Source organism: Haliotis rufescens, unplaced genomic scaffold (genome assembly GCF_023055435.1).
Source record: "Haliotis rufescens isolate VD_foot unplaced genomic scaffold, xgHalRufe1.0.p SCAF_15, whole genome shotgun sequence".
NCBI classification, from domain to species: domain Eukaryota; kingdom Metazoa; phylum Mollusca; class Gastropoda; order Lepetellida; family Haliotidae; genus Haliotis; species Haliotis rufescens.
This window is the reverse complement of record NW_025963835.1, coordinates 9,803,508-9,812,994: the sequence shown is the minus strand read 5'-3', so window position 1 is coordinate 9,812,994 and position 9,487 is coordinate 9,803,508.

Below are 9,487 nucleotides of genomic sequence, written 5' to 3'. Positions count from 1 at the left end.
TCCTTGTACTGAAGGTATCGCTATACATCTTAAGGGCATACACACACGGGTCCTCACTAATCACACATCCAGGTCCTCGTACTGAAGGCATCGCAATACATCTTTATGGCATACACACTCAGGTCCTCGTACTGAAGGCATCGCTATACATCTTAAGGGCATACACACTCGGGTCCTCACTAATCACACACACAGGTCCTCGTAATGAAGGCATCGCCATACATCTTAAGGGCATACACACACGGGTCCTCACTAATCACACACTCAGGTCCTCGTAATGAAGGCATCGCCATACATTTTAAGGGCATACACACTCGGGTCCTCACTAATCACACATCCAGGTCCTCGTACTGAAGGCATCGCAATACATCTTTATGGCATACACACTCAGGTCCTCGTACTGAAGGCATCGCTATACATCTTAAGGGCATACACACTCGGGTCCTCACTAATCACACACAGGTCCTCGTAATGAAGGCATCGCCATACATCTTAAGGGCATACACACACGGGTCCTCACTAATCACACACTCAGGTCCTCGTAATGAAGGCATCGCCATACATCTTAAGGGCATACACACACGGGTCCTCACTAATCACACATCCAGGTCCTCGTACTGAAGCAATCGCAATACATCTTAAGGGCATACACACTCTGGTCCTCGCTAATCACACATCCAGGTCCTCGTACTGAAGGCATCGCAATACATCTTAAGGGCACACACCAAGGCGTTCGCGATGAAGACATTTCTGACAGATCAGAATAGGAGAACACATGGTTATTTTCTCTACGTGTCTGATAACTTTCGATTTTTAGCAAGAAGACCACACATGAAGGATAATTCCAAGTTTTTTTAGCTGACCTGTTTTTACGTTAGCATAATGAGGACATATACATATCCATTATTAATACACATTGCGAGGACCAACGAAATGCATTATGGGAATGGTCCTCACAAGTAAGTCCTCATTTGTCATGCAGGTCTAGAAAAACGCTATCTCGAGACCAGTTTACCTTAGGAATAAAACTAAGTGATGAAGTTACTTGTGGACTTTGATAGATTCAAATTACAAACAATCATGCATCTAGCACCACTGGAACTAAGGGTCCTCATTACGGGGTTTCAGTATATGGCCCTCACTCCGCCGTGAATACAAGTATGTGTGTGTGTGTGTGTGTTCACCTGTTATGGCAGTGTATTTTATTGTTGTTTCTGTTGAGATTGGATAGACGCTCTCATTGTTTTTTCACAGTGATCAGTCGTCAGGAATGTGATGCCGTTTAATGTAGGTGGTTAGGTAGTCGTCAGGAAGGGGTGTTCTCACTTTACCAGCAGCTATTGTTCTAGTTTAAAAGTCAGGAGCCCGTGATAATCCCTACAACAACGGGGATTAACACTTTCACTGACTGACGATAGCCAGACTACAGCCTGTCTAGGTAGATATAACACAAAAAAATGTATGTAGTAGTATAGGTTTTTATTAATTATTAATTAAAAATTACATTGATGTACAGATGTACAAACTTTCAAGACAATACAATACAGTAGTTTGTATTGATACAAAAAAATGTATGTAGTAGTATAGGTTTTCATTAATTATTAATTAAAAATTCCATTTATGTTAAGATGTACAAATTTTCAAGACAATCTAATACAATATACCTTGCAAAATTTATGTCTGGCTACAGCAAAATCAAAGTCCGACAAATTGCACCTCCATATATATACAGTGTATATACCCGTTATTTTAACCTCACTCAATTTGTCTGTTTGGAAAAGCATAGTAATCAGTGATTTATGTTCACATCAAATAATTTAGCCATATCTGTTAAGCTGAACACAGTTCACTTCATTACTTAAGCTTGGCTCACAGTGGGTCACAGCTAAGTCATCAAGGAGCTCAGATAATCAAATCAGGCTATAGCTGGCAAGTCACTGAACCGTACAAGTTAATCTCCCCAGCCTGCTGGCAAAGTGAGAGTATACCGTCAGGAATCTACTATATTTAGATGCTAGTGTCGTGTGTAAACTTCCGGTCCAATACACGGCGGTCGGTGATCGTGTGTTATAGAAACATGTGGAGTGTTCCAGTGCCATTGGGCTGGTGAGGGCGCTGCGAAGAACATTACTAGTAGATACGTAGGTTGTATATAAGAAGACAAGAACGTTTTGAGACATATCTCACACTTTTCATCACGTAAAGACCAGCTTTCGTGTGTGGATCACTAATCACCCATGAATCTCTGCCTTGGCCCCTCTCGTAAGTTAAATCGCTGTCGCGGCTTGGTGAAATTATATTATTAACACAGACTGTATCACCACTGTAATTTTGTATTTGATACTGACCACTGCCATCATATAATGAATTGCGAATATTGGAATCGACACGTAACACACCTCAGTCTAAACACATGTTATAAATACATTGCTAATGATGTGATATCAGCTTCATTGTTGGAATTCAACAAAGTTATTTATTGTCCTTGGGTTTAACATTTAAATCACTAGTAGATAGAAACTTTAAACTTCACAAAGAACATGACATTCGACTCCAATTTCCTGATTGGTATAGTTAATACATTTACAAGTAACAAAATCAATATCCTTGGTTCTACAACATATATGGTCAAGGAAGTTATGTGGAGATATTCTACATTCAGGTCTCAATAGTGCTTTTATCTTGTAATACTGTTAAATATATTTTCTGCTTAAGAAATGGGGAAGAGGAAATTTGTTGGTGCCAGCTTTGCCGAAATATATCTAATAGTCTTATTTTTCATTACCGCTGTCTTGTGAGATCCATACAAATGAGAATCCATAACATAATAGCATCCTTCCTACACCAGACACTTTGTATTCCCTCCATCATCTAATTAGTTCAGCATTGATTCAGAAACGGGTAATTATAACTGTGTACTTCCATTTTAATTAAATTTATCCAATATTTAACAACACGCAACTGGCTTTGAACATTTATACTACAGCGAGCAGTTTCACTAAGTACTGCCTTACTTGAAGCATAATTACCAAATCGTTAAAATACAAAGTGTGAACTTTTTAAATGGATTCAAAACACTTAATAATCCAATTGTAAATATAGTTTATCAAAAGGAAACATTGCCTTAGGGCCTGTAGCGTTAAGTGCAAACAAACCTTGGACCAACTTAGTCTTGAGGACATTAATAATCCTAAATACTTATAATAACAACAACAACTTTTAAATGTTTATCACAAAATAAACTTAGTTTCTGAACCTTTTCTTCAGATACAGTTGAATAAAATATTCTGATACTTAATTAGGATTTCTAGCCCCTTTATGAAGTTAGTTTTGTGAAAGTAATCATCGTCTGTAAAACAATTGGAAACACATACGGTGAATTAAAAGAATGTTTGTGTTGTAAAGGTTCTATTTACTGTTGCTAATGAAGACATTTTGAAATTCAGTACCGAAGTATTTGTCAATTTATTATCTTATTATTCAAAGTTCCATTATAAAATCGACTGCATAATGTTGACTTTCCAAATGTTAACCACATACTAGGTTAATTACAGCGCAACTGTTTTGAATTTCTAAATACACATTATATAGTGAAATGAAGTATGCAACAGGTTGTATCGTTAGTTGTAAAAGGTTTACATAATACATTTCTCATCTGTACTGTAGCCACGTTGGGGTAGCAACAACAGAACACAGACTATATATCCGCTTCTTTGAGTGGCATTTAGAAGTTGGAATGGTAACTAGTTGCTCATCCATAACAATTTTGTCTTAGTTATATATCCGCTGTTTGCACTGTACGTCAGAGATGCACTGGTGTACAGTAGCACTTATGTTAAGAAATTCACAAAATAATTACACAACACGGATTTAAATTATTTTGTGAATTTCTTAACCTTTTTATCAGTAAAAATTAAATAAGTTGAGTAAGATTAAACACAGTTTTAATTGGTCAGCGCTTTCAACTCGTACCACGTATGAGTCTCATCAGGCCATAACTGAATAACGGAACAACTTCATGTCCGTTATTCAGTTATGGCCTGATGAGACTCAAGGAAAACTATAATTTTCTCAATGTACTAAGGAAATAAATTGCAACTTACCATCATAAACGGTTATTAGCTAGCGATGAATTAAAACTACACAAGATCAAGTACACTCTATATAATGTTCACACCCTGACTACTCATTGCATCAATGTGGACAACACCTGTCAAAAATCCCTTATCATCTTTCGAAACCCATCTCTTGTCGACACTAATTTTCCGCATCAGCGACGCCTACGTAGATAACATAAAGCTGCCTACCGGCGTGTTTCTCGCATACTTGTTTTCGATTAATGATGACTCACTGTACGTTGCAGGACATTAGAAGTTTCTGGGGATCCAAGTTGGAATGCATATATTCTATTATTATTGCCAGAATGAAAAGGTTCTAATATTATTATTATTATTATTATTATTATTATTATTATTATTATTATTATTGTCCTACTATGTAATTAGTAGTAGCAGTATCATTCAAGAAGCAGAGGGTAGATTCTTTCCAATTATTTTCTGTGTGTAAGTAAACTGTTGAGTACAAATCTCATAGCCTTATTTTCAAGGAGCAGATTATAAATAAATCACTCATTTTCAAAGATATATTTGCCCCTATTGTTCAACTTGTATATTACTTACTAAATTTTGCGTTCTTCTGTTGCCTCATATGGATCTACTTTGTTCGTTGACTTTGAACATAGGTAAAGCCGTTCGGCAGTAGCTTCCGGCAAAGGTGTAGTCACGACAATTCTGTCTAAAAGTTTAAGATATGTGTTTTTATAAACCGAAAGTGACAGAGCTTTTTGATAGATTCATACACAATGAGCTATCTGTACTACCCCTTATGACTTAAATTCACAAAGCATGTGTTTATCAAATAGGGAATTGACATATTCTTAACAGGTAGTAATTATAATTTCGAAACAAACATAGCCGGAGCCATATTTCTGGTGAGTGAGTGAGTGAGCTAAAATGTATAGTTACATCGGCAGTATTTCAGCCATATCGTGACCAGAAAATGTTATACATTATTAATAGAATAATGCAATCTGTCCGCTATGGAACAGCGAGCGATATATCACAATTTTTCAAACTATTTACAGAACATTTAAAAGACCACACTATAAAAAGAACTATAGATCGCCAGCAACTTAAGTTTGGCCACTTTCTCACCTATCTATAAATATAAATGTGTATAACGCGAATCGCTTTACGTTCAGACGTTTAGATTTGAAAAGTTGCTGCAGAAGATATATGTCTTTTAAGGCCGGTGATATTTTGTTTCATTGTTAAAAAATTACAATAACATTCCAAAAATGGGGTTTCATGGTATGTATGCTTTCTTATATTTCTAATATTGGGAAATCTGAAGCGGAAATCTGACTATGTATCCAATTTTTCTTGGGGAAGAAATGACTATGTAGGGATTTTTCAGAGGGGAATATAGGCTACACAGTAGAATTTCCGCGGAGAAATTTAGCTGGTCGAAATTTCTTCTCTATGACACTGGCATCAACATAATAGACAAAACGTATTAATTAAAGTGAACTTCTGTCATTTTGTGTCAGCCTGGATAATCCAAGAGGTATAAATGTCGTTTTGGGTAGTACATGACGGCTTGAAGCTATAATCAGAATTGGAATTCAATAGCCCAAGGATCTTGACTACTCCCTCTTGACAGAAAGATCTTCCTGTTTGAGTTTTCGCTTGGTTGATCGACAGGTGCCTCTCTGCATAGGTAATTAAAGAAAGTATATATACTTGTACTTATACATGTTTTACCCATCCTGCAAAGAAACGGTGCCACACGCTTTTCACAACGTAAATTATATTAACTGTACTGTCAATAATTTATATAAATATACAGTAAATTGTACCATTGGGAGCTGCTGTAAATTGTATAATAAATACTGACATAAATTGTAAAATAAGGTTGATTTATTTTCAAGTACACAAAAAAACATAACTAGCTAATTTGAAACCAAAACTGAGTAGACCGTCACTCAGGCTCCCCTCCAATCCTCTGACGCCTTTATGTATCTGATTATTAGTCGACAGGCTGTTCTTCAAGGTGCGACCTGGCGCATGTTTAATAATTAAGGATGAGATGCAGATCCTAAAAACATGTTAATAATTGCAAAAGCACAAACATCACCAAGTTGGAAACATCTGTATTAAACTGAAAAAACGGGTTCATACTTGGTGCTGTTTGTGGTCTTGCAAACATTCATGTGAGTGGATTTCTGATCTATTACTTCATTGTCTGGTTGGTGTGCATGGCAGGGGTACGTCTGTGTGGTGACCGGCAACACACAAACTTTCTCTCGTGTGCTATTGTCGGGACAGGGACGTTTTATGTGATCCATTCAAATAATTTTAAGTCACATCCGAAATATTTCAGCTATATCCTGACCTTCATTATTCATTACTAGCATCTAAAATCCTGTCAACGATGGACAGTGTAATAACTGTGTATATATTATGATTTAGCATTATTTATCATAATAATGACAATAATAATAATAATAATAACTGTTATAGTAACTACCACTTACAATTTGTTTGCAAACATTCCCCTCTCCATACTTTCCCGCCAAACAATGCTATAAATACTCCCCCATAAACACATACGTCATTTCACCCCCTGACGTCAATACCCAGAGGTCATAAGACGTCAATACCTCTACTACCTGAATGTCGCGTCATTCTAACAACGCAACATAGCGCGCGGCTTTTGAACAATGTCACCATTTTTATGGAGGATTTCAAGTCAATTTCGCTGTTGCTGGATAAGTGATGCCTCCAAAATGAAAAGCGGTTCTTGCCCACGGGCGAGTAAAGGGCCCGAAAATTAGAAGGAATTATGTGGTTGGAGCAGACGTGGCGGCGCCAAGGGGAGGATCTGGCGATGGAGATGGTGTTGCCCAAAACACAGCAGGTACGTTGGACCGAGATTTAGATTGTATTAATCATTATGCATAACGCAAACACTGTCCAATTGCCCATAAATAGTCAAACAAACGTTGCCATGGCAATGCTTCCTAATGCGACGAACACAGCAATGCTTGTTAAAAATAAGCTCATAAATAGGGCAATGCTTGCTGACAATACGCGCACAATTACGGCAAGGCTCGTTAACAACTTACACGCAAATACGGCAATACTGGCTACGCACACAAACTGGGACATACATATGGCTGCACGCATTCAAGCGCCGACACAAGATAGATTGCTTCCCACAAAATGTGTCATGTATAAATGTCCACCATTTTGAAGATCTATATAATAATAATAATAATAAAAATCCATTTATCTGGTGCTATACTCCACGCATAAGCATGCACTAAGCGCTAAGACATTGTTTATATCATGTGCATTGTGGTGCCAGACCTTTTTTTTCAATGACTGTCAGTCAACATGTCACAAAATTGTAATTGTAATTTCATAAAAGTTATAGGGTACACTGTAGTAGTGTTGACTCTTAACTAATGTTATGAAACAACTCAATAAAAAAAGTTAATGGCATCATTAGCATCTCCGAATTTGGTAATGATGATGTAATGGTACATAGCACTTACTTACAAGTAATTATCATTACTATCATATTTTAGCCTTTATTTGAACAATTGTGGATGTGGACCTGGGCGGCTGACCACTACTGACAATAAAGGAGATGACACATTGCATCAGGCATTGAGAAAAGATGTCTTATGGTTCCTAACTCAGCAAACAGATTAACTACAGTAAACCATCGGTAGCTCGAAAGAGTTTAAAATTTCAGTCAGGATCTTGATGTCTGCCAAGACAACATAGGCTACCTTCCAACAATCAACGCTTCTGCAACAAGCCTAGCAACATGCTTTGAAATCTTAAAGCAGGCGAAGAATATCATGGGGAAACTTACTTCTGAAAAAGGTGTTTATAGTCTTTGACCAAGCAATGTTTGCAAAAGTTGCTGAAGTTATCTGGAAGCGCAAGGACCATTATCCTGGTATCATCCTTCGACTTGGCACATTTCACACCTTTTGCAATGTACTGAGCATTTTAGAGAAACGCTTTCAGGATGCAGGCTTGAGAGATTTTTGCACGAAACAGGTATCGTTGCAGACGGTTCTCTTGGGGCTGTATTGGAAGGACTACAGTACCATTGCGACCTGCATGGGCCCCAGTAGATTTACATCATACCTTCAGTTCTTGGCGACGATTAGGAAATTTAGCCGAAATTGACACACATTCTACAATTAAAACTAGGATAGGAATAACTATTCCCTCTCAGGGGGACAATAATTTTACAGTACTTTAACCCCCGTTCAATTTCTTTTAAAAAGTCAATAATTAATGAGGACTGATACTATATTCAACAACAAAAGTTCCTGTGACACCAATATTTTAGTGTATTTTTCAAACAAGGAAAGTTTGGTTTTCAATATTGTAGTGCATGTATGGAATCAAGTACCAAAAAAACGCAACTGCCACAGAAAAGCATGCATTCCATGCAAAAGTTTACTTTTATGCAAGCCCCATGCATTTCACTACCCACTAATGGGTATAAAAAACATGTGCGTTAACGGGATCCATATGCATTGTTTAGCATCGTGCTGACAACAACCACTCAGAAAAACAACAACATTACGCAATTATTCAACATGACGAAATGCCACGCCTGTCCGAAAAAGAGCGTCTGCGAGCCATTGGTATGTTTGAAGCAGAATCAAGTCAACGTGATGTTGCAAGACAATTTAACGTCCACAGATACACCATTTGGTTTGTATTGCAACGTTGGCAACAGACGAATGCAGTCAGAGACCATCCTCGAAGTGGCAGGCCACGCGTAACCAATAATCGACAAGGCAACTGGGCTCGATCAACACACCTACGAAATCGATTCCAGCCAGCGTCAGTGACTGTAAGAAGCATCCCTGGCCTTCGACACATATCTTTACAAACCGTACGTCGTCGCCTCAGATGTGCAAGGATTGTCGCTAGATGACCCGCCAGACGTCCCATTTTGACAGGATAAAAACGTCAATCACGTCTACAGTGGTGCAGACAGCATCTACGCTGGACGGCCATGCAGTGGGGACAAGTTCTATTTACTGACGAGTCTCGTTTTCACCTCAGCCACAGCGATGGACGGATTCGAGTGTACCGACGTCGAGGTGAACGTTACGTCAATCATTGTGTCATGGAAGAAGATCGGTTCGGAGGCGACAGCGTTATAGTATGGGGTTGGATTACAGGAAGACAGAGGACCCGTTTGATAGTGGTAGAGGTAAATCTCAATGGAAAGCGCTACCGCGACGAGATCATCGGCCCTGTTGTTCTACCGTTTCTGCGTCGTCATGGCCCAGACATTACCTTTAAACATGACAATGCCCGGCCTCATATTGCTCGACTTGTTCAGGATTCTCTTCAACAAAACAACGTGAATGTCATCCCCTGGCCGG